Genomic DNA, 26,787 nt, shown 5'->3' with positions numbered 1-26,787 from the left:
ATTAGTATGATGTATTTGTTTTTGTTACTTAACTTTTCAAAACTAGTTTATCACTAAAACTTGTATTTCTTTTGCGGGTGAATCACTAAAACTTGTATGCACACTAGTTACACGTTTTGATCATCCAGGAAAATGCTTGATCTTCAGAAGCCTCCCATCGCTCCCATGCCAGGGGCATGTAAACCGTAACCCAAACCTTAATTTTCCTTGCTTTCGCTTCTCTGCCACCACCACCAGGCAATGTGACTTTTATTTTCTCTGCACACCCATGTTAGTTAACTATTAGCTGCAAAGACAAAAGAATGTAGTAACAACATAATGGAGAAGAAACATTGAGACGACGCTAGAAATTCTCACAAAAGCAGAACATCCGGTCATTTCGCCTAGCAGATCAATTTAGCACAACCATTAGACCTTCATAACTCCATCTAGATTTTTTGTGGAATCATATTTTTAAAACTGGTGGGGCATTCCTCCTTTTAATGTAGTTAGATGTTCATGGACCGGCCTTGGGTTGTTCTATTATCCGGGAGAACAGATACTCAAAAACTTATAAACTATTTTGGACACAATGAAATATCATTTTAATATTAAGAGGCTGCTTAGTCTGGTGTAAAAAAATATATGCAGGCAATCCAAAACAATTGGCCACCGATTGGTCAGCAGCCAACTTATCTTTTGAACCTCTCAAAATTGCCACAATGAGTTGCCAAATGTTGGTATGCCAGAACATTGAAAAGCCAATATTTGGCATGCAACCAAGCACACTCGAAAAGCGTGCCAATTTTTGTGCAAAATATGACTATATGCTTGCTTCGACAAAAATACAAATTTGTACAACCCGAGTCCTGTATGTTATACTATTCAAATGTAATTCTGGTGCAAAATATGACCATATACTTTTTTTGTACAAAGTCTTTGCGACTATATGTTTGCATTTTTTTAAATGTACATACTATACCATGATTAATGTCCATCAAATGTTTCATAAATACACATATTTCAAGGGGGCAATGGAGAAAATATAAGTTCTGCACACAACCATTTCACTGGTGATATATTCACTCGCTGAACTAAGCATATTTATCTATCATGTTTTTTCCAATTAATAAAAACCAACTATGCCTCACAGTTTTTTGAAACACCATGCAGGCAGTAACAGGGATGTCGAGGTGGAGCCCATATGTCTTAACAGCATAACAATTCGAGGTGGACGGTACATATATTCGCTTGAATTTTCGTACAATGACGAACACGGATTGGAACACCATGCAGGCCCATGGGGAGTTTGCGATTACTTAACTGATGGCATCCTTAGTACGGTGAGTATCAATATCTCTTTCAAGCTATATATTTTAACCATGCAAGAGAGCTGCATGTTATTCATTGAGAAAGAAGAGGATACACCACCAAATTTCAAACTATATATGCTTTCAATACAAAATTAAGAGCATACATTTTTTTCTTTTAGATTGATCTTGGAGAAGCAGAGTTTCTGACGGGGATTTCCGGAACAATTAATTCTTCTAACCAATATGCAAGCAAAATTATAGATTCACTTACGCTTATCACCAATGTCCGTAATTATGGACCTTTTGGAGGAGTAGGAGGAACTCATTTTTGTAGTCCGCTCATGGGCAACGCTAGTATTGTTGGCTTCTTTGGCCGTTCTGGACATGTTGTTGATGCAATCGGCCTCTATGTGAACCTTGCGAGAGGACCAATGGAGAAACAGGTACCAATTTACTTGCAATGAGTCCTATTTGATTTAACCACTTTAAAAAAATACATAGGCTGGGTGTATACCCTTATTCCAAAAAATAATAATATTTTCTCGGTTTTCTCATCCATTGGTTCGCAATCAGGATTTGATTACCAAGGTTGATCTATGGGGAGGTAATTCAGGGCAGGCGCATGACTTGGACGTGGTACCACGACGTTTGATAAGCGTGGTAGTTCTTAGTGGCGAGGTAATTGATTCACTCAAGTTTACGTACAGCGACTGCGATGGACATCAGCACACTGCTGGTCCGTGGGGAGGATCGGATGCATCTCAGAGTATGAACAATCATATGGTCAGTGTCAGTGGTCCTAACATTACTTTGTCGCCATAAGGAAGCGAAAATTTATTTGTCTATAGCTTATGTTAATCAATGTATAACATCATCTATATTCATAAGTATGCATTCCCAAGCTTTATATACCCCATGTGTGTATGCATTATACCTTTTTAAAATTTCAAATGTGTGAATATACCTATAATTTTTGATGATTTTTGTACATGGGTACATAGAAAAGATAATATATCGACCTGAAATAGCAAATATTAGATGCACTATTACAAATCCAGCAAAATATTCACCACATAGCATATGTGGCATATCTAAAAAATCCACAAAAAAATATTGTTCTGATGTATCTCACACGTTAAAGTACTATTTATTACTGAAATAATAGAAATATGTAGAATACGTCAATATGTACATGTAATTATTTCCATATTTTTTAGAGTTTTAAAATATAACTTTCAAAAAAATCCAAGCTCACTGGAGCATGAACTCCAGATGTGGGCGCTCATGGTGGTAGTACATACTCACACGAGTATACAAAATGTACTCCCTCTGTTTTTATTTACTTCGCATATTAGAGTTGACTGAAGTCAAACTTCGTAAAGTTTGACCAAGTTTATAGAAAATAATATAAACATTTACCATAACAAATTTATACTATGTGAAAGTGCATTCAATAATAAATCTAATGATGTTGATTTGTTATCATATATGTTAATATTTTTGTTTATAAAATTGGTCAAAGTTTACAAAGCTTGACTTTGACCAAAACTAATACGCGAACTAAATAAAAACGGAGGGAGTATATTGTATGCATTCACACCTTACATTTGCTTTGTTTACAACTGTTTTTTTCGTCTTCTGTAGATTCTGCTTGGCCGTTCAGAGGTAGTGAAGGAAGTTTCTGGAACAATTGGTCCGAATTCCTCTGTTCCAGATTTTGTATCGTCACTTTTGCTCGCCACCAATACTTCGAGCCATGGACCTTTTGGAGAAGGGAGGGGGATTCCTTTCCGCATTCCGTTGCAGGATAATGATAGCATCGTTGGCTTTTTTGCCCAGGCTGAGAAGCATATTAACGCAATTGGTTTCTATCTCGAATCAATGGAAATCAAGGTACTCCTCCTATTCATATTGCTTGCCGCAGCTATGATGCTTTTAGTTCATTTCTTTATGTTTGATTTCTTTTGTAGAAACTTTTTTTTATTTGAGCCTTCGTTGATCCATGTGCACTTAAGCTTCTTCTGGATGTCTGTCGCTAGGCTTTGGTTACAAAAATTATTACTTCCTCTGTTCCATAATTCTTATTATGGTTGGTCGGAAACCAACTACGACAAGATTTATGGAACAATCAACTCTGACAAAATGTATGGAACAGAGGGAGTAGTATGCAGTGGAAGCAAATAGGTTGGAGTGTCACTCTCCGTACTAACACCTCTCCTAATCATATTACAAATTAGACTATAACAGCGTGCATCACCAGTGCCACACTCGTCTATTTTGACAATAGAATGGTATACATTTCTGTAAATATACTGTCACCACTGCCTAAAACCATTTGATCATAACTTTATATTCGCAATCTCATAAATTAAACAAATTATCTTTAAATAGGCCTGAACCAGTCCATAACTGTAAACAAAACTTCGGGACATGGACCCGGCTAGCAGTTTGAGATCTATCACTCTATAAGCCAAGAGCCCAGGAGTACTGAAACAAACTCCAAACTTGTCTAGCAATATACCCTTATTCCTTTAGCAAATAAAGTGCAAAATCAGTTCCATGGGAAAAAAGAGATTAAAACACAACACTGGTAAAGACCAAAGAACAATCCCCGAAAAAAAAACCCAAAGAACAAGGTGTTGTACTGCATCCCGTGCGTTGTTTTGCTGGCTGGTGGCCACACCTTCTCGGCAGGTCGTGTAATCCACCTGGGTTATACATCATGAATCAACGTAGCAGTTTATGCTAGCTCCACCATATCAGCTGATTTATGACACCGTCAAGCCATTGTGATTGAGCATTAGTTAGTATGAAGATCCTGGCGAAATAAATTTATAATCTCTATCTACTAATAAAAGAAATAGGTATTCCTAATCCGTCATGCTGTTTTGTAGAAACCCCCCTGATTATTTTTTCTAATAAAAGAAATAGGTATTCTTAGTCCGTCATGCTATTTTATAGAAAACCCCCTGATATTTTTGACATTAAACCTGCAGTACATATCAACTGTTTTTTTAATACTCATATCTTCTAAACCGTAACTTTAAATCTAACATGTTATATATGGAATTTGATTAGAAAAATATGTAGAATCTAAATATGATGTTATTTTACCTGTTAAAAATTAAAAAAACTATCTAGGCTGCAATGTTAATAAACAATGCATTATTCATCTTTTTTCATACCAGTACTGATTTAGATTCGGGATGAACACCTCAGCAAAATCAGGATTGGACATGAAATAGAAGATAAATTTGCTAGAGACACCCAATAAATAAGGATATGCATGACAAGAAATAAAAGAAGGACCCAATAAAGATGTGATGTCCACTATAAAAAAAAATAAAAGAGACAATGCAGAGAAGATCTGATACAGATGAGATGTTGCGCTATTCTCCTATATATAAGAAAAAAAGAGGACATGCATGAAAAAGGTAAAAAGGAGACATGCATATCCTGTTGCAACGCACGGGCCTTTTTGCTAGTCTATTAAATATATTGTTAAACATAAAAAAAATGCATCAAAATACCTATATAAACATTAAGGACCCCCTTAGCTGGCGAACATTCGCCAGGAGGAGTGCATTTGTGAACGTTTTGATGGCATTTTTAGTTATGTGTGGGGTGACAGTTTCTCTAGAACAACATGACATTTTCCGGAATGAAGGTTGAAAACTGCCATCCTCCCAAGAAAATGTCATGTCGCTCTGAAAAAATGCCACCCCCGACACAACTAAAATTACCAGAAAAAATGTTTGAAATGTCACCATGTCCCAACGAACGTCAGTTAGATAAGATTCCCGAACATTAATTGTTACATCCATGGTCTTGACCGATGTGGATTTTGTGTCGTCCTATTGGGCTACAACAGTGATCAACACCAATGTGTACTTCAGCTTATGGGCCTTCATATCATGATCCACTCTTGTAGTATTGCACGGTTTGGTTTTTAACTTTTTTCGAATATATTGAGTCTTGACCATACCCCCCCCCCCCCCCCCCCCCTAGATGAAACTTTTTGAATTGGTTCAAACTGTATTATAGTTAAAGGGTCATGGCCTATTAGACAACATGTATGGTAGTGCATCGGTACAGCCAACCCGGTACTCTTGAGGTTGTGTAGTCTGGCTGCCTAAATGGTAAGGTGGTTAAACAAAAAATGGTCATATATGAAGATTTGAACCCTAGACTCCACATCAAAGCAGTGATCGCTCGAACCATTCGATGAGGTACCACATGTATGGTTCTAAACACTCTTCTTAGCCAAAGGCGATTCAAATAAAAAGTCTTTGGAAATTTCATCTTCTAAATGGACGGTATTTTCCGGTAACTATGGTATTAGAAAATTACGATCCGCCCCCTTACTCCTAACCACCCTAAGTTTTTGGATGACAACCAAACCCTTAAATGTGATACATTGACACTGGTGAATGAACTTTGTAGGACAATGATGGACCTCCATGTGCCAACACAAAGTTAGAAGGTGATATAAAGGAGCCATATATGGTGAGATACCTCATATTGGGGATGCAAATCAACCACTGGTCTCTCATCCAATTTTTTTTTAGCCCTCGTGGTCCATTTTCACTAAGATTTAATGAACTGATATTTACATATTTGTTGAACATGATTTTCAATCAGATATCAAACCAAACAAATTTAATAGTGGAATATACTTAGTACTAGATAATTGCCCGCACATTGCAACGGGTGTAAATATTCTATAGTGTGTTAGCCAATTATTACCTTCCATATTAGTGTGATTGTCTAAATAATTGTTTATCAAATCATGCCCATGATTTACCTATCTAAGTAAATTTTAGGATTTTTTTATTTGGTAATCACTTATTGTCTTGCCAAAAAACATTATTTTATTTGGTAAATAAATAGAAGACGAGAGGGAAGGGGGAATGTTGGACGAAGGGCGAGGTGGGCGACAGAACCTTACGTATTTTTAAGTAGGAGAGATTCATAATTAGTCATGTTTAATTTTATGCTTCATTGATTTTCCCTTAGACATGTATTACGAAGATTGGGCCGTGGGGAGCTAATAATCACAACTATAAGGACATCGAGGTGGCACCTCTATGTTTGAACAGCATCACAATCCGTAGTGGAGACGTTGTATTTTCACTTGCCTTTTCGTACAGTGACAACAACGGCAAGCAGCACCATGCAGGTCCATGGGGAGCTTCGGCAGGCTTTTCTTATGGGAGCTTTGATACAGTAAGTGTGTAAATATACTCATCAAGTTTAAATATGCAACTACACACTTATGCAAATATTGTGCCGAGGTTTATTCCAATAGGTTCGAGAAGCATTGTGTCCTCTATTCCCTTTTGCTATCACTAGCTAGCAATTTCCTCGTCCGGATTAATTCAAGAAAGATGAATAGTGCTGGACCAAAAACGAGGTAAGGAGATAAGAGAGGGGCCTAGTTGTAGAGACTACCGGAAAAGGCTTTCGCCCCGCTTTATATATAAAGCAAATGCCCAAGCCAACATCCAACAAGGTTCCAGAACACACACGCACACACACGAAAGTACCAGACAACAAGAAACGAAAGGGTTAGTGCTGAGGGCACAGCTCAACAAGCCCTAAAAGAAAAACAAAAAAGGCACACACGCCGGGAGAGACAAAGAGTCTAGTCTGGCTCCGGAGGTGGCGGGGGGAGCGGGGGCGCCAGGCGGAAGGCCATCGAACGCAGGTCGGCGAGGAGGGTGCTGATGACGTCCCGGTCCTGTGGGCGGCTAAGCGGCCGCCAGAGCTGCAGGTAACCACACAATTTAAAGATGGAGTCAGTAGCACGCCGAAGAGGCACCTTCTGGATGACTAGCTTATTGCGGACAGTCCATAGCGTCCAGGCAATGATCCCCACGCAAAGCCATCTAATATGCCTGTAGCGAGGGGGGGATGCCTGAATTTCCGCGAGCAGGTCAGGAACGTTGGTATTGCGCCACTGGCCCCCAACCGTTTCGCGGAAACAGGACCAAAGGAACTGTGCCATGTAGCACGAGAAGAAGATGTGGTTGGTATCCTCTACCGTGCCGCACATGGGGCACATCCCATCCCCAGGTCCGTGGCGTTTAAGGACCTCCACGCCGGACGGGAGGCGGCCGCGGATCCATTGCCACAGGAAAATCCTGATTTTCAGGGGCAGGCAGATGTCCCAAATCAAACTGAAGGGCTCGGAGGCCGTCGATGGAGCGATAGCCGCGTATAGGGATCTTGTGGAGAAGCGGACGGAGGGTTCCAGTCGCCAGGATATGGCATCCGGAGAGTCGGTAACGTCTATCGGCAGGAGGGCGATGTCCTGGAGTAGGGCATCCCAAGCCGCAATCTCAAGGGGGCCGAAGGGGCGGCGGAAAGCGAGGCGCCCTAAGTCAATAAGGGCCGTCTCGACAGAGACCCGAGGGTCTACCACAATGTCGAAGAGGACTGGAAATCGGGCAGCTAGTGGGGTGTCTCCCAGCCATCTATCAAGCCAGAACAGGGTCGAGGACCCAGTACCCACCGAGATGGAAGTGCCAATGCGCAAAACAGGCAGCAGCTGGACGACGGCTTGCCAAAACTGGGAGCCGCCAGAGCGCTGACAAAATGCGAGAGGTTGTCCACGCAGGTACTTGTTCTGGATTATCGTAAGCCAGAGACCTCCATCTCCATTGGCAATGCGCCAGAGCCAACGTGTCAGGAGGGCAATGTTCATGCGCCGGGCGGACAAAATCCCAAGACCGCCCTGGTCCTCGGGTTTGCATATATCTGGCCAGCTGACCATGTGGTACTTCTGCTTATCCCCATCGCCGGCCCAGTAGAATCTGGATTGGTATTTGGCAATCTCCTGGTGCAGGGTTTCATGGAGGCTATAGAAGCTCATGAGGAACCAAAGGAGGCTAGTAAGCGAAGAGTTGATAAGTATCACACATGCCGCCTTAGATAGCCAGCGCCCTTTCCAAGGCTCAACGCGGTGTTGCAGACGGGTCACCGTGGGGCGAAGATCAGCCATGGTGAGGCACGAATCACTAATGGGGATCCCCAGATAGGTCGTGGGGAAAGAACCCAGCCGACAGTTTAGTCGGTTAGCGATGTGCTGTGCTTCCTCCACGGGGAGCCCGAGGACCATCACTTCGCTCTTGTCGAAGTTAATGGTTAGGCCTGACATTTGTTGGAAGCACAGGAGGAGGAACTTCAGGTTAGTAATATCTAGTGCGGATCCCTCAACCATTATAATGGTATCATCCGCATATTGTAGGAGGGAGACCCCTCCCCCTCCTACTAGGTGGGGGACTAAGCCGTGAATATGGCCAGCAGCCTTAGCCCTATCCAAGATGGATGCCAGGGCATCGACCACCATGTTGAACAAGAACGGTGAGAAGGGGTCACCCTGACGTACCCCACAGAGGGTGGGAAAGTAGGGTCCAATGTCCCCGTTGATGTTAACCGCGGTCCGGCCACAGGAGACAAGCTGCATGACGCGGGTCACCCAACGATCGTCGAAGCCCTTGCGAAGCAGTACATCCCGCAGGAATGGCTAGTGGACCGTGTCATAGGCCTTATGAAAGTCTAGCTTTAGAAAGACCGCGCGATGGCGTTTTACTCGGACCTCGTGTAGGACCTCGTGGAAGACTAACACGCCATCGAGAATGAATCGGCCTTGTATGAAGGCGGATTGATTCGGATGGGTGATCGTGTCAGCTAGAAGGGTCGCCCTATTGGCGTACCCTTTGGACAGGATCCGAAAGATCACGTTGATCACAGTGATTGGGCGGAACTGGCGAATATCCTAGGCGCCCGGGACCTTGGGGATGAGGGTCACGATCCCATAGTTGAGACGTCCAAGGTCCATAGAGCCCGTATAGAATTCTTCGAGCAGAGCCATGACCTCCGGCTTGATGGTATCCCAGAACATTTTAAAGAACGACACGGGCAAACCATCCGGACCCGGGGACGAGGAGGGGTTCATCCCCTTAATGGCGGCGAGGACCTCGGCCTCATCGAAGGGGGCCACTAATGCCGCGTTGGCCTCAGCCGAGACCAATTGTGCACCCGACCAAATGTCGAGGGCCAGACTAGCCCCACCCCGCGGGGTGGGGGTAAATAAGGCTTTATAGAAGCCGTCTACATGGGTACGAATGGCCGAGGGGAGAACGATAGGGGTGTCGCCATCCCATAGGCAGTGGATGGAGTTATGATGACGCCGGCCGTTCGCCACCGCCTGAAAGTAGGCGGTGTTGGCATCGCCCCGAAGGACCCACCGCTGGGTGCCCCGAAGGCGCCAGTAGGCTTCCTCGTCGGTGTAAATGATGGATAGCTAGTCCTCCAGGTCGTAACGCAGCATCCACTCATCCGGGGAGATCCCTGTTGAATCGGCGCGGGCGTCCAAGGCTTGGATAGCCAACAGGAGGGCCTTTTGCGCTCTCTAAGATCCCGGCCAAGGTTTGCCCCCCAGCCCTTCATGAATTGGCGGGCAAGCTTGGCACAGAAATGCCACGAATCAATGGCGGACATGGATCGGTGAGGAGCAGAGCGGGCAAAAATCCAGCGGGCGATAACAGCCTCCCGGAAGCCGGTCTGATTGAGCCAGAAGGGTTCGAACCGGAAACGCGGCGCGGTGGGGGGCCGCTCGTCAGCGGTGGAGAGGAGGAGGGGGACATGGTCGGACCCGATCCGGGTGACCGCCCGGAGCGAAGCAAGGGGGCAGCGTAATTCCCATTCCGGGGAAACTAGGACACGATCCAGCACGGATTGTGTCGGGACAATCTGACGGTTCGTCCAGGTGAACCTGGCACCCGTCCGATCAAGTTCGCGGAGCCCCAGCTCCGCGATCCAATCGTTGAATAGTTGCATCCGAGGGAGGTTGATCCGGTCATTATTCTTCTCATCCGGGGATCGGATGAGATTAAAGTCTCCGCCCACTAGGACTGGGAGGAGGGAGTTAGAGATCTTCAGCCGCAGCTCTGTTAGGAAGGCCGGGGAGCGGCGATGGTCTGCCGGACCATAGACAATAATGACCTCCCATTTGAAATTTAGGGCTCGCTCGTAGATCTCCATACTAACGAAGAATTCGCCCCGGTCCATGCCACCCACCTCAAAGGTGGCATCCTTTACCCCTAAGAGGATGCCGCCAGAGTGGCCTGAGGTCCCGCTAGAAGGGAGCCAGTGCCAAGCGAAGAGGTGGAAGCTAAGGCGCTGAAGCTCCGGAAGGGCGAACTCAGTGCGCAAGGTTTCCTGTATGGCGATGATGTCAATGCGTTCGTCACGGATGTACTCTATGAGTTGGCGGCGACGACCATCATGGCCGAAGCCGCGGATGTTCCAGAACAAGGCCCGCATCTAAGCCCCCATCGGGGGGCTGCTTGACCCCAGAACACGGGAAGCGCTTTGCGCGCGGAGGGCTGCAGTGCGCGAACGGGTGCGACCACGGACTATTCCGTCGGCCACCGGAGGGGCCAGGCCCGCGTGGGGGATGGGCGTCCCTTCGGGGGGCCGAAGCAGGCGGGCGCGGGTCTCGGCAAGCTTGCCGTCCAGGATCTCCCTGGCCCTAATGGCCGCGATCTGTTCTAAGGGGGGACCAACTTCCCCCCTGAAAACTATGGTCGAGTCATTGGCCACCTTAGCGAGGTGGCCAAGTGGAGCGGCCTCAAGAGCGGAAAATGAGCAACTGGAGGAACTGGGGAGGTCTGAGTCTGCACCTGACATGAGGTTCCGGACCGCCGCGCGGAGCGCCGCGCGATCGGCGATGGACGGCGCCGGAGAGTCGGCCAGCCTTGCCGCCTCGAGGCGGGCGCTGCGGCGGGAGGACGTCACCGGCGTCGAGGTGGAGCGGGTCCGCCTGGTGTACGCCACCGTCAGAGGGGGGTGCGCGGAGGCCGGCGAGGAGACGTCCACACCTGCCGAGGCGGACGGGGAGGTCGGCGAGGGGAGGAGGCCGACGGAGGCTGCCGGCAGAGTGGGCGGGTCGGCGAGCTCCCGGTTGGCACCGACCGCGACCACCGCGGGAGGTGGGGGCGAGGTAGGTGCCATGGGGACCTCGCATCCGCCTCCACCAGAGGGGGCCGGGGAGGTCGGGCCGGCGGGGAAAGGAGGGTCCGGCCCGGTGGCGTGGAGCGACGAGCGGAGACGATGCAGGGGGAGCGAGGCGACGATGGAGGGGCGACAAGGAGCCCCACACTGGAGATGTCACTGGCCGACTCCGACGGAGACAGAGAGGGCCGGACCATTGGGGTGGCCAAGCGGAGGGCCACCGCGAGGTCCGCGGCCGACACTCGAGTGCGCCCCACCCCGGAGCCACCCTGCCCTGCTGGTGGGTTGGATGGCTCGCGGGAGGGGGAGCGGGAGTGCTCCGAGCCGTCCTCATCATCTCCGGGGTCGTCGAGGCGTGAGTGGCGTGAGCGTCGGCGGTGTGAGTCGTCGGCATCAGCAGGGCCACCCCCCAGGTGGCTATCATCCGAGAAGCAGGGGCGGCCGACGTGGTTCGGGGGCTCGGGGCAGATCTTGAGGTCGTAGCCGTCGTCGTTGAAGAAGACTCGGATCGTGACGTGGAGCTTGGAGGAGTCCAGGCATTTCACCTTGACCCAGACCTCCTCCTCCTTGCGTAATGAGAGCTCGTCGACCACCACCACCTTGCCAAGGATCTTCGACATGCTGCGGATGACTCGCTCAGACTGGGCCACATCTGGCAGGACGGAGATGAGGAGCCACGCAGTGTCTAGGACAGCGACGGCCTTGGGATCCCAATGCGGCTCAGAGATGTTCACCACAATGTCGTTGAGGGCCAGGGTGATGTTGTTGCTGCCGGTACAGAATCCCATACTCATGGCGTCGGGGAAGATCACCGAGAAGGCGTTGGAGACGGTGGGGGTCACCTGCCAGTCCCACGTGCATATGCACAAGTGGTTGAGCTCGGCCTCCAGCAGCTCCAGGGTGGCGACGGCCTTGCCCACGACCGTCACAATCGCCATCAGCGAGGGGGAGGGAGGGGGAATCTCAGGCACCTCGATGTGGAAGAAGGCCATGTCTTCGATGCCGTGGCCATACATCATGATCTCCTCCGTCACCGGGCGATCTGGAAAGAGAATCGCTGGATGTCCGGAATCCTTGCACAGGTAGCACATCGGGGGATTGGGGCAAGCCACCTGAAAGTGACCAGTCAGGCCACAGTTGAAGCACGGCGGGCCGTCGGTGGGGGCATTGGAGCCCGGAGGGGGAGCTGCGGCGGCGGTGGATGCGGCAGCCTGAGGGCGCGGGGGGCCCTTCTTCTTCTTCTTCTTCTTGGGCCCCTGGCGTCCCCGGTTGCCATTACCGCCATTAGACGGCGGGAACGCAGCCTGGGTGTGGGGCGGTTGGTAGCGCCGTGTGGTCTGCGAGTTGTTGGAGTTGGCGACGGGCATGGAACGGGGCGGGGAGCGGGACCGGTCCCGGCGACGGGGACCGCCGACGCGAGGACGGCCGCGTCTCCCCGGCCGGCGACCGCCCACGATCCCGGGACTCCGCCCTAGGGGAGGAGCGGCGGGTCGGGGACCGCGAGCGACGGTCGTCGCGGACCGACGAGCGGCGCGAGGGGCGGGGGGAGGGGCGGTGAGAGTTGCGCGTCGGGGAGCGCCGAGCCGGCCGAGAGGCGAGCTGCTGCCTCAGATCGTCTTCGCGGCGTTGGCCATCGGGGGAGGGACAGGGAGGGTCGCGGCGGTCGTCCGTCCGGCGCTTGGGGCGCCCCGCGCTATCCCCCCCACTCCCGGGTCATGGGTGGTGAGGGGGGGGGAAGCGGGCGGGAGGAGGGCGGCGGCGCCGGCGAGAAGGGGTCGGGGCGGGGCGGTAGAAACCGGGGCGATGCAGTGGGCTGGCGGCGCGGGAGGGGGAGGAGAGGGGGGCGTGGGAACCCTACGGGCGGCCAGATGGAACACCTAACCGGGCCCTCGGACGCCAGGGGGCGAGATTGGGCTAGGTGGGGCAGATCCGGCCTGCCTAGCCGGCCCACCCCAGCCGTCGAGGCCGGTTTCCCATGGGCCGCACCCGCTCCCATCAGCCTGAGGGAGGGGCCTGCAACCATGTCCGTGGGCCGGCCCAGGATCACAGCGGCCCGGTACGACCGTCCCGGGGTGACCAAGCGGGGCGCTAGGGTTTCCCCGAGCACCGCCGCGGTGGCCGCCGGCGGGGGCGAACGGGGGCGGCGAGGGGAAGGCGGGGCGGTGGAGAGGCCATGAGGATGTCGTCCGGCGGACCTACGGGAGGGGAAGAAGGGCCGGAAGGGGGTCCGACGGGAGAGGACCGGCGCGAGCTCGGGCGGGATCGCCGGAGTCGGACCGGCCGTCGCAGAGGAGGACGGAGCAGAGGAGGGGGCGACCGTGGTCGCGGGTTTCCAGGAGGCGAGAGCCGGGCCCCGGTCAGCGCGGCCGGCAACACCCCAGCTGCCAGCGCGACGCCGCCGGGGGGGCAGCCCCGACCCAAAGCCGGCGCCTTGCATCCCCTGTGCCGGGGAGGCGGCAAGAGGAAGATTACGGCGCCGTCCCGACCCACGGGCGGCCGAACTCCCACCCCTGGGAATAAGGCCACCGGCGGGGTCAGGTGGCGGCTGTCACGACCAGGTTTTCCAGACATAAATTTCCAGAAAAGACCGTCGTGCTCATCAGCCCCAGGATTACTGTTAGCTGATGAGGCTCCAAACTTGATACAGAAATCTCAAGCAAAATACAAAATATGTAGTACAAGACCCTTCTGGCCTGTGAGTACAACAATTGGGTTTCTTGTGGTTGATGGCGGAAGCGGTTTGTGAGACATCAGTGTCTATGGGACTCCATTTCCCACAGGAACAGCTGACCAGGTTAACTCCTATCTTCGCGAGGCTGCTATCACCGTTGCTTAGGTCTCGAGGCTGTCACCGCAATGCTCCTCTCCGTGCAGAAATCTGGCCAAGACAATAGCCAGGGACAAGCCAGTGAGTACTTTGAATGTACTCGCAAACATTAAGAACACAGGTATAATATAATTGATAATCATGCACTGAAATATTCTATGATCACATCGTCAGTCACAAATAAAATATCTTTTATGCATGCAAGCAGGTTATTTATATGCAACATGAGTAAGCAATAAAAGAGAGGGAATAAAATGCCACAGTCGGGCGTCTTAGCGACACCACATAAAGGGCTTTAAAAGAAATGCCACAGTCGGGCGTCTGAGCGACACCACATAAAGGGCTTTAAAAGGAATGCCACAGTCGGGCGTCTGAGCGACACCACATAAAGGGCTTTAAAAGAAATGCCACAGTCGGGCGTCTGAGCGACACCACATAAAGGGCTTTAAAAGAAATGCCACAGTCGGGCGTCTGAGCGACACCACATAAAGGGCTTTAAAAGAAATGCCACAGTCGGGCGTCTGAGCGACACCACATAAAGGGCTTTAAAAGAAATGCCACAGTCGGGCGTCTGAGCGACACCACATAAAGGGCTTTAAAAGAAATGCCACAGTCGAGCGTCTGAGCGACACCACATAAAGGGATTTAAAAGAAATGCCACAGTCGGGCATCTGAGCGACACCACAAAAAGGGCTTTAAAAGAAATGCCACAGTCGGGCGTCTGAGCGACACCACATAAAGGGCTTTAAAAGAAATGCCACAGTCGGGCGTCTGAGCGACACCACATAAAGGGCTTACAAGATAAATAATCACAATGAATATCCAGGAGGTAGAACCATCCCAGGGATACTCAATAATATAATTAATGCAACGGGTTAGTCCATTACAAGATAATAATCATAATCTTCACAAGTCACAAGTCACGGTCCAAGTTCTGGTTTAACAATTTCTCCTCCGAAGACCGACACTAAGACCAACACTTGACCCATCCCAGACTGTAATCCTTAACCATGGACACGGCTATTCGAATAGGTTTTAATCTCTGCAGAGGGTGTACTCTTTACCCACGAGTAACGGATTCCTTTAGTCCATCGGGACTAATTCCGTCTACGGCTTTTTAGTTGAAAACACGCCTAACTTGCACACACCAGCTTAACTCACCGGTGTCTGGAATCACCCACGACACTTGTTAAGCAAAACTCTAAGTGGGGAGGCTACAACCTCGCGTAGCATGGGATCAAATTTATATCGCGCGCTCTAAGGGGTGGCCTCCCCTCTCGGTCCCAACCGGAAACACCCATGCCCCCGGACCAGGTGGCATGCCTACCGGCTACAACCGATATCTTCCACCATGGCCTCTCTGTACGGTGTGTGCTTGAAAGGGGTTGACGACTTACTGAACCATACCCTACCTGCGGCAGGGACAAGTGGTAGTACATAGCAAGTATGGGGGTTACTGGAAACAAGACTCGGTCTACGGTCGACTCAGGAGGTTTATAAGTTCCCTGCATGACATGTAAACAAATATATTTCAATCAACAAAATCACCACTCAATATACCTTACCATGCCATACCGGACATAACCGTCCCGACGGGGACCGGCGACAAGCTCACGCCTACCCAAGGCCGAGGCTTTCCCGGATTCCTTTCCGGCATGCATGCAAGGCACATGAGGATGATTACCATCACAATTATATTCATTTCCAACAGCAAGGAAATCACTAATATGCTTCCATGCAAATGATCATGTCACATGAAATAACAAGACCTCTGAAATAAGGTGGTGTTATAAACGTGTCAAATAACACACCAAAAACATTATGCCAGGGTTCAGAATGCTTGCCTTTAAGTTGTGGAGGGGTGAGGTGCTCTCCAAAACTTTTGAAAGTTTCTTCTCTCTCCCCAAAATCCTATTTAAAAATATATTTGAATTAACACACATTTCAAAAACAGTACAAAAAAGTTGTTTGAAATTTTTTCAAATAAATCTTAAAATAAACTAGACCAAATTTGAGGAAGGTAGGAAAAAGAATCAACTCATTTGGAGTTATATTTAAAAAGTTATAGCCAGTCAAAGATTTGGTCAAATCTGTTTTAAAAAAAAATAGAAAAAGAAAACGTTTCAAACGAGATTACGCTTTCGATGCAGAGGAGGCGTACTTGAGGCTTTACGCCTCCACTTAACCACGTGGACCGGCGCTGGGTCTCTGACGGTGGGCCCGCCTGGCCCACTAGTCAGGTTTGACCAGTCGCCCGCGTCGTCTCCCTCCTCTGCCCGAGTGGAGCGGGGCTCCGGCGATCATTGCCGGCGAACGGTGGCTCCGTTCGGAAAGCTGAGGTCACCAGTGGATTCAGGGGGCCGAGGTGGTTACTCCGGTAGTCGTAGGGTCGTCGGAGGTGGAGGATATCGCCGGCGGCGAGCTCCACGGCGGAGGGAAGCTTCGGGAGCAAGATGGATTTGGGGCTACGGTGGTTCCCGATCAAAATTGAGTAGGGGGATGGGTTCACGGGAGGATGAGGAAGCTCTTGGTGGAGAGAACGGAGAGTGGGAGGTCCTGGTGGTGCCGAATTGGCCGGGGCAGTGGCAGCGGCTGCAGTTGCCGGAGATGAGGAAGGAGGCCTCCCCGGGTCGATTGGCTGCCACGGGAGAACTAGGGGAGCATTCTAAGATTGCCTGTGTGCTTGAATGGGTTCGGGGACCTCTTTTTATAGCTCGTCGAGGTCGGTTCCGCGGCGGCCATGGATAAGCTTCCGGCGAACCGACGTTCTGTAGCAGCAGGGCATCGTGGCGGCGACGAGCGCGAGAGGACATGGCTGCGGATGAGCACGCGCTGTTCCAGGGGCCAGGTGGCGAGCGGGAGGGGTTTGGGCGGCGCTGCCCGTGGCTGGAGCCACTGCGGACGCCGGAGTGCCGCCAAGAATGCCCTGGCGGCGGCGCTGTAGCGTGCCAGGGTGGTTTGGCGCGATGCTGCGAGGCGGGGAGTGCGTGGCGAGGTGCTACCGTGTGGGCCAAAGCCAGGGGGCCAGCGTGTCGGCTCGGGCGCGGCATCGTGCAATACGCGCGCTCTGGGCGCGTCCAGTGCACGCACGGGAGATGTTCGACACAATGCCGCGGCATGCTACAGGTCGTAGGTGAGGTTGGGGTTTACCAGATCGAGGTTAGGAGCAACTGGGAGTCTAGTGGACATGCTAGTTTGATCAGAGGTGCAAGCTCACAGTGAAATGCCAAAACTCATGTCAAAACTGGTCATGCCTACAGGGTGCTCGATAGAATGCCACATGCACCTAGGCAACTCTTGGGGTGGCCAAAACTTCCAGATTGGGGTCTCTTCAGATGTACAAGAGGGTGGTGAGGTTAGTTTGCCAAAAGCAGAAACTTGCTAGTGCAAGTTTTGCAAAACTACAATTCTGGACAGGAAATAAATGACATTATTTCATGAACCAAAATTAATCCAATGGGTGCATGCTCCTGGACTTAGGGGTTTGGTAGGGCTTTCTACAAGTAGGAGAAAGCACAAGATCATTGGAGCAAAATTAAATATGGTTGTAGTAGAAATCACAAGGCTGGACCAGAATGAAGATGAGGTTGATTCACTCAAAATTTTCAAATAACATCATTGGGTTTTTGCATAAAGTTGAATCATATGCTACTACCAACATCCCATAATTTTGGTGGAGGCCAGAAAGAAATATTTAAATGGGTTGTAGTGCAAATTGCACTCTGGACCAGAGAAGAAAAATTGAGTGTAGAGCTCAAAATATTTCATGAATAAAATATATTTTTGCATAAAAGTGATTTAAAAACATCACATGACATCTCCAAATTTTGTTTAGAATTTTAGGTGAATTTATCAAATGGTTGTAGTTCAAATATGGCCATATAACTTTGAAGAACCATTTTTCAAGAAAATAAATATTAAGCAAATTAATTATGTAATTAGTTATACTGATAAAAGGGAAGTTTTTCTTGAGAGGTTAAACAAGCCCAATAACATATTTGAAAGGTTTTCACTTTGGGAAAAACTCATCATACCAGGGAAGGAAATGATTTAAAAAAATCAAAATGGAGCTCAGAAATTCAAAGTTTTAATTCCTGGCAAAAAATTTAATTCATTAAAACAAGGCCAAATTTTTGGGGTGTCACAGCGGCCACGGCGGGGCCTTGGGGGGAACACGATCCCGGCACACGACGGGGCGGCCAGCGGCAACGTCGTCGGCCTCGGCGATGTCGGCCCACAGCAGCCGCGGAGAGCCGGAGGAAGGGCCCGGCGAGGGGACGAGGGAGGCGGACGCCGGCGGGGGGGGGGGGGGGGGGGGGCTCGAGGGCCGGGACGGGGAGGGCGGCGGCCGGGCTCCCGCAGCGCCCGCATCGCCAGGGGCTTCGCCGGTCGCCATCCCCACACTTAGGTCCTTGACCAGTATGCCTAGACACCTTTTAAGTTGTAGAGACTACATGTCGCCGGGCTAGTTCCTCCGTGTCATGTGTGCCATGTGTGACTCCTTTGCCAACATGGCAGTCCATGTGGTCACGCCGAGCCCTGCCAGATACAATTTGGACCAAATCTATCCGCATGACAAGTTTGTGGACTAGTTCATTACGTTTGGCAACTTAGTGAACCAAAGCAAACCTTTAGGATAAATTGGTGTACCACCAGTGCAGTTATCTCTAAAATATACTGTAGTAACAACTCCCTCCATTCCATAATGTAAGACTTTTTTTTTGACACTACACATTAGTGTGAAAAAACGTCTTACATTAGTATGTAGCCAAGCTTCCTTTCCATTTCAGGACTTGCATGCTTCCATTTCAAGGCGTGCGTTCAACTTACCCCCTTGTACCTTGGCTTATTACCATTTTTCTCCACTTGTAGATTCTGTTAGGACCCTCCGAGTTTCTGGCCGAAGTTTCTGGAACAACTGGTTCCTCTACGCAATATTCTTCTGACGTTGTAACATCCGTTATGTTTATTACCAATGCTCGTCGGTATGGACCTTTTGGAGGAGGAGGAGGAATTCCTTTTCACAGTCCAGTGCTAAGCAATGGCAGCATCGTTAGCTTCTTCGCTAATACTGGGAGGGTGGTCGACGCAATTGGTGTATATGTGAAGCCAAATGACAGGGGATCAACGAAAGAACAGGTGACAATAGACTTGCAATTAAATTGTTTTGTTCATTTATTTTCAGACTATTTAATATTTTCTGAAGTTTCGTGAACCGGATTTGCACTCAGGACCCGGTTACAAAAATTGGGCCATGGGGTGGTGGTTCAGGGAGGCCTAGTGACGTGGATGTGTTGCCACGACGTCTGATAAGCGTGGTCATTCATAGCGGTAGGGTAATCAATTCACTTATGTTTACATATAGTGATTGCGATGGTCAACAACACTCCGGTGGTCCATGGGGAGGGACGGCTAATCCTCTAGAAGGGAGCTCTCACACGGTGAGTACAAGTCTTATTAATAATAACTTCTATCAACCGTGCGTTGCTGATGGTTTAATATGCATATAGGGAGTAGTATAATTTTAATGGCGATCAATAGTTCACTACCAACAGATAAGAAACATTATTGCATCCTTATAATCTCAAATAATTATACCTCTCTACATATGGCCGTGATGATAATTAATATGCTTCACTTGTAGATTCTCCTTGGCCAGTCAGATTTCTTGATGGAAGTTTCTGGAACAGTAGGCTGGAACTCGGAAAACTCAGATGTTGTAACATCACTTTACTTTGTCACCAATACCGGTAGCTACGGACCATATGGAAATGGAGGCGGGACTCGTTTTCGAAGTCCGCTACAGAGCAATGGTAGTATTGTCGGCTTCTTTGCCAATGCTGGAGACGTGATTGACGCAATCGGTATCTATTTTAGCCCAGAGAGGGATACAATCAAACAGAAGGTACCAATTAACTTCCTGGGACTGTCCAGTGGTAGGAAGTTAAAGATAAGATTGATATGGTAGGCTATTGCATGCTACGTTGATTTAAGCAAGAAACAATTACCGAACATATTATTTTCTGTGAAGGTCGAAGGAGGTTCTGGGATTTTACATGGTATGGCCAACATAATGTTTGATGCTTCGAGAGAAAGGTAGGATGAGCTCCCACCAGTGCTCAACTGCATGTACTACGTGATAACTATGGTTGATGCAAGTGCACTCTAATACCAAGACAATTGATAGGGTACATGTCACATTGCTTCTGGGATTTCTTCAGTGATCTCCTGACTGTCCAGTCTTGAATCATGATTCGACAATGCATTTTGTTTGAAACATTATGCAAGTGCCATGCATTTGTTGCGCATTTTTTTTCGGAATCTCAGTGAGCATCACCATGAGAGCTTCCTTGAGCTTCATCTTAGGATTCTATAACGCCGTCATTGTTGCATATATACTTGTCATGCTAAGTTGAATAAAATAATCTCAACTAAGAATACTTACCCTGCATCAATGAACATCACAGTGCTCAGGAAGCAAATTAATTTCTTTGTGGTCTGATGATGGAAGTGCATGCTGTAATCAGGGTGGACATAAAATCTGAATCTAATGTCCTGGAGCATACACTACTTGATGAAAGCGTGGAGCCAACGAATCTGCCGCTAGGACTTTTACAACACATCACTGAGGATTTTGCTGATGCGTGACAAATTGGTCGTGGTGGATTCGGAATCGTTTACAAGGTAATCTTAGGTTCTAAAATCCTCAATCGTAAAAGTTTTATCACAGCAGAGCAGAACTTGGTTTAAATGCTCTTGGTTGTGCTAACAAGACAAGTTAAATAGGGTGATCTTCAAAACGGGAGCGTTGCTGTTAAAAGACTTCTGAACAGCCATACAATCGAAGAGGAGTCATTTTATCGCGAGGCTACTTTCCTGATCAGTGTTAAACACAAAAATATAGTACGGTTACTAGGTTACTGTGCCAATACAGAGAGTAAAGCGATGATAAATCCAGAACCAGGGGAAACACCAAAGTTTATTTTTGCAGAGATAAGAGAAAGATTACTTTGCTTCGAGTATATCAACAAAGGAAGCCTCGACAAATATCTTACCGGTAGGAAAATGCATGTGACATGTTACGAAGTTTAGTGTAATTTCCTTATTATTCTTATTTTCCTGGCTTTTACTCTGTTTTGCTTATATAGATGAATTAAGGGGACTTAAATGGCATACCCGTTACCAAATTATTAAAGGAATTTGCAGAGGCTTGGAGTATCTTCATAAGGAAAAGGGTATTATTCACAGGGATCTTAAACCTGCCAATATACTGCTTGATGATCTTATGGTACCAAAAATAACAGATTTTGGTATATCAAAACTACTCGATGGAGTAACACACATTGTCACTAGTAACTCCGCAATTTCACTATAAGCTTGCACATATAGAGCCCACTTTTCTTTCTCACCTTTTACAAAGTTTTCTTCATGCAGTTTCATAGATAATATAACTATAGATCATACTTTCATGCAGTGGGTATTGCGCTCTGGAATTCATAAAGCATGGTCAGGTGTCAATCAAGTCAGATATATTCAGTTTGGGAGTTATAATTACAGAACTCGTAACTGGATGTAAGGGCAACCTTGACATTCAAAATGTAAGGATTATTCAACTCATAGTTCAAGCTTGTCTACCTTACTCTTTTTCAAGTACTTCAGGTAGAATTACAATGGAAGCCACATCTTGCTCTATTCCTGCATATACTGGATCAAATTTCAAACTATATTATACGTCTATACCGAAATCAAGTATTAGTAGCTCTGAAACAAGACATGTTGTCAATAAATCAGGCTATGTCCAACAGTTGGAATGAATATTACATGATGTATATTTTCATGAAGTTTGAATAAAATTATACTTCTACGCTTTTCTGCAAGATAACGGTAATTCAAAGAATATGGCTAAAATACTATTCCACCCTCTTATCAATTTAGAGGAATAATAGCTACATTAGCATTAAGCCCGGCAAAGAAATCAATCAATCTATATTATATTATTGTAGAGTATTTTCTATTGTTGCAAGTCTAAATTATAACAATATAGTACGCCATATTCATCCACAAAGCTAAATACTTCTTTTCTATCGTGACAGGTCAAGATTATGAAAATGTATCTCACAAAAAAAGATTATGAAGATGTAGACGAATGTGATTATTTATACAAAAAAACGTAAACAAATGTGTTTATTTGAAGAAATCAGTAATGCATATAACCTGTAATAGGTGGCTAAATAGTACGCGCTGTTTTTTAGTAAATAGTACGACTCTGATGAGTTGGAGAAACAATGCAACTCTACTTTACATACTAACTTTAACGATTTGTTTTAACAATAATTTGGTTTTAATACAAATTATACATGAAGTCCTAATTGAGCTAAAATTCAAAATAACTATGTGAGATAAATTACTTTTTGAATATATAAATGATAATAACCCAAACCTGAATGTGCATGCAAAATTATAGTTTCTTATAGATATATAACATCAATGTAGTTTCAGACAATCAACTTCAACATAAAACGACTCAGATGTATTAACATACAAGAGGTCGACATGAGTAGAACATAGACGAGCGGAGGCATGCATCAGCCATCGGTCACCTAGTGGAGTTAGCGGCGCTAGAAGTAACAGAGAAGCGAATGATTCCCCCGAATCAGCTAGGTGCATAGCGGGCTGATGCAAATGTGCTATGTTTGCAGCCAATTATATTTCACAAGGAAGCAAAACGATGTCTGCTAGAGGCAACAAATCATGCTGGGTATAATATGTCGTTTCTCTGTTGTGCAGAATAATATGTGGACGATAAAATATAACAAATTATGACGTGAGTGAGTCAAACAGAATGTTGTACCCCCTCTGATTTGTGCTAAAGCTACGTCTATTAATTTGGATGGAGGGAGCAGCATTTTTTATGAATACACAGTGGCATGTACACCGCCTTAGTTGTGCCAGTCGACAGGGTTAATCAGAACAAGATGCATGCATGTGAGCATCTCGAGGCATGTGATTGCGCAAAACTACGAAAACAAATGCAGCATGGCCAATGGTGAGGCAGGCAGGAACGAAGCACATGGTTTATGTATAATTTATGAATGATTATATTTATTTTTTCATGTGACATTTGTTGAAAGAATTTGATGAAAAATTAGACACAAATACATGCACGAGAAGTGGAGAAGTGAAAACTAAAACTAGTATTGGACTGTAGTTTTGCATGCCGAGCCACAGATTGCAATGCCTAAAGTCTTGTTTTATAACTAACACAATACCTACCAACAACATAATGTACTTATGAAAAGATTTTCACCAAGTATGGTAATGTTTTCTCAAGATGCGCGTATTGGTTGTAATAATTCCTAGTATTCTGAATGGTATATGCTAATGAAACGTGAGATAAATCAAGTTTGTTGGGAGGCAAATAACTATAGCCAAGAAAAAAACAATGCCAAATAAATGTGTGCATGATGGTGTGTTTTTACTACAAGTTCTTATATAATCTTGAATGTGCACATTCATAATGGTGTATCACCATCTCTAAGTTAAAGTAACAAAAATGCACAACTACAGATTGATGTAACAACAAGTCACAAATCTAGCTAATGGCGCAAATATTTGGATCACATTGCTAATTATTTGGTTGATAAGAACAATCCAAGCATGAACCCATGGTGCAAACAATAAGCTAAGGCAGGGTGAAAAAGGTAGCAATTTACTCGAGGACAGTCTCGATATCTGAGATCCTGTTGATGTTATTTGGTGGTTTTGTGTAAGTCATCATTATAAATCATTTTTATGGGTCATTATAAATAACCTTTTTGAAATGATAGGTACTTAGAAGGTGGAGGTACAGGTGGAATAAATCAGTGAATTATCCACTATTTGGATACCAGCAGGTAACTAAATGCATTGAAATAGCGCTAAAGTGCTTGTTAGACTCTCCAAAGAAGAGGCCTAAAATATCAGATATAGTCAGTATGCTTAATGCATTGGAAAATACGAATGAGCACATTAACAATGTTGGTGACTCGCTAGTTGGCCCGGTAAGCTCATAGGCTCCAAAATTTTGATTACTCCACTATTAGCTTAAAACGTACTTATGGAAGTGCCAATTTTTTCCATGCAGATAAGCCCTTACCCGTGGGAGCTGCTTGAGTTTGATAGGCTTGAGCTGAATTTTCCCTTCGAGATAAACAAGTTGATACCGTGTTCACTTCAGCTAACCAACATAACCAATGATTATGTTGCCTTTGATGTCGAAATGACAGGCTCACTGCAATACTGCATAGAGCCGGAGAAATGTGTTGTGCCGCCACGATCCAAGTGCAATATCATGGTAACACTGCAAGCGCAAAAGAGGGTGCCACATGCGATGGTGTGCAAGGACGAGTTCTTCATTATGCGGTGCGTCTCCGTGAATGAGGGCCTCGGTGCTGAGGATATCAACATAGACATGTTCAATGAGGAGTCGGGTAAAGAGGTCGATGAGGTGACCTTGAAGGTTGTTGTTATTACAGAATTATTGGTGAACTAAATTGTGATTGACAATTACAATCTCCATGCCAAAACAGACTCCATCCAAATGTGACATAAATCCTCTTTTACATGTGTGTGTAACAGTTTATCCAATTAATAAAAGATCCTTTTATGGGGGTTTTTTTGTTTAAAGAAGATTGCCTAGCTAAATATCCGTGTGTTGCTACAGAGTAACTACGAGAAATTACAATAAAGTGATGTATGTGGGCTGTAAGAGTGCCAAATCAGATGTGTATCTAGTTGAAGGAGAGAGAAGAGGAGATATATTAGAAGCAGGCTACACACTTACAGCCGGCTGTACACGAACTCTAACACCCTTTGTGGGAGAAAGTGGTGGACCATATATTAATGGTATAGTATACTAGTATGACTAACTATTGTATGAATGGATATTAGGTTGGCTATAAATGACTGTGACAACTCCATATAGCCAAGTATTGGCTATACAGCCCCGCAAAAAAAAAGTATTGGCTATACTATTAATCATGCTCTAACGTCACATGTCTGGAGCAGTTTCAAGCTGTATTGCGATAAATATTGGCGCCTTTGTTCTACTTTATTTCTGGCTTTATACCCAGGTGCGTACACACACCAGCACACGCACGCACCCACACATGATCCGGCCACTAACCCATGCATGCACACATCACACCCAACCACTAATAACTCAGAGGGTGTTTGAATCCAAGGGACTTATTTTAGTCTGACTAAAAATAGTCATTTTAAGAGGCTAAAGTTTCAAGCACCCCTGACTAAAGAAGGGCTAAAACTAGTCTTAAGACTAATTTTTTTAGTTAGGGGTACCTCTACTAAAATGTGGATTAGTCCCCTCTCTCCTCATTTAACTTTTCTCCTTTAACACAGGCGAGTTCTGGATTGGAGGGTTTGGAGGATAATAAATGCTCATTAGCTTGATTTTAATCTCTTTAGTATTTGAAACCAAGCATGGGTAAGGCTAGCAAGTTTTAGTCTCACTATATTTAGTCATGAGACTAAAATGTATCCAAACACTCTCTCAACTAAACCAAGCTGCGGCCAGTTTTGTAGTTAACGGGACGTAGCTCCCCACGCGATCAGCCTCCGCTGCGCGCGCACGCACGCCTGGCGACTCGCTTGCCCAGGCCGCACACACAACGCGCTCGTCACGGCGAGGCCGCAACAGAACCGCCACGACCGCCCGCTACCTACGCGAATTCATACGCACGCGACGACAAGAATGCCAGCAAAGAAAAGCTAAATGTAAACTTCAGCAGACACCATATGTCAGAAGACGATGATAAGGAACTTGGGGACTATTCAAGACCTCAAGCTGCAATCGGTGCAAGCGTACTATAAGACTAGTCACAATAGATAGTAACATACATTAGTAACATACGCATATCCCTAGACTATGTTACTATCTTCATAATGGGTAGTAACTTAAGGGTGATAACATGCAAAGATTCATTTATTAAGTTACAGACTCATATTGCATTGGGACATGTGATGTTACAGTAACTAGCTAAGTTACTACAAGTACCTCTCTCCTCATTAACTCATTGCCACATAAGCAAATTTGCTGAGTTGGATTCAAAGTTACTGCTGAAGTTACTCCCACTATGACTAGTCTAAGTCTCCTCACCTGACCAACTAAACACATGTTTTACTGTGTTCTTAAACAGCTCATAATATTGGATATTTGCTTAACCTGTGCACAGTGACACAAGCGTACTGCGCCATGCATTCAGCACGCTGCCCGTTCTCCCCACCCATATGGTGTAAATTAGCCAGGAGAGAGAGTGCAAGCACAAACCAGGATAGAGAGCCCGCGGAACATGCAGAGACAGTACTGATCTACTTGCATGTGATGTGACATTGTGGTTGGGGCAATGCGTTTTGGTAAAGGAAAAAAGCTGATCTGCATGCATGACGACATTTCCTTGAAGAAGAAAAACAACCACATGTCGACAATCCTCGGAGCTTTACGTGCATCCGCAAGAACCGAAGCAGTGTACTTAATCTGTTGTTCCTGTTTGATATCTGCTTAAGTTTGTGCTTGCATTGCTGTTCATACCACGAGTTTTCTCGGGCAGTGCTTCAACTGTCCTCATGTTGTACAAATTGAACATTTTTCAC

The 26,787-nt window shown here is 46.8% G+C and overlaps 1 pseudogene across 1 annotated transcript in view; it reads left to right on the top strand.

Moving 5' to 3' along the window:
* The window catches only part of LOC125526528 (uncharacterized), a 49,304-nt pseudogene extending 24,479 nt beyond the window's left edge, over window positions 1-24,825 (top strand). Inside the window, exons 3-18 of the transcript XR_015602868.1 lie at window positions 1,153-1,322; window positions 1,472-1,735; window positions 1,866-2,075; window positions 2,937-3,185; window positions 5,736-5,798; window positions 6,309-6,518; window positions 19,012-19,278; window positions 19,371-19,580; window positions 19,784-20,044; window positions 20,171-20,235; window positions 20,667-20,823; window positions 20,926-21,196; window positions 21,288-21,499; window positions 21,597-21,737; window positions 23,967-24,179; window positions 24,263-24,825. The product of XR_015602868.1 is annotated as an uncharacterized LOC125526528 (transcript). The remainder of the gene's footprint in view (window positions 1-1,152; window positions 1,323-1,471; window positions 1,736-1,865; window positions 2,076-2,936; window positions 3,186-5,735; window positions 5,799-6,308; window positions 6,519-19,011; window positions 19,279-19,370; window positions 19,581-19,783; window positions 20,045-20,170; window positions 20,236-20,666; window positions 20,824-20,925; window positions 21,197-21,287; window positions 21,500-21,596; window positions 21,738-23,966; window positions 24,180-24,262) is intronic.
* Window positions 24,826-26,787: the final 1,962 nt, after the last annotated feature.

The sequence above is a fragment of the Triticum urartu genome, chromosome 5A, assembly GCF_056163025.1.
Source record: "Triticum urartu cultivar PI428250 chromosome 5A, HENAU_Tu73, whole genome shotgun sequence".
NCBI classification, from domain to species: domain Eukaryota; kingdom Viridiplantae; phylum Streptophyta; class Magnoliopsida; order Poales; family Poaceae; genus Triticum; species Triticum urartu.
The sequence above is the reverse complement of the archived record's forward strand: the minus strand, read 5'-3'. Positions and strand labels throughout refer to the sequence as shown.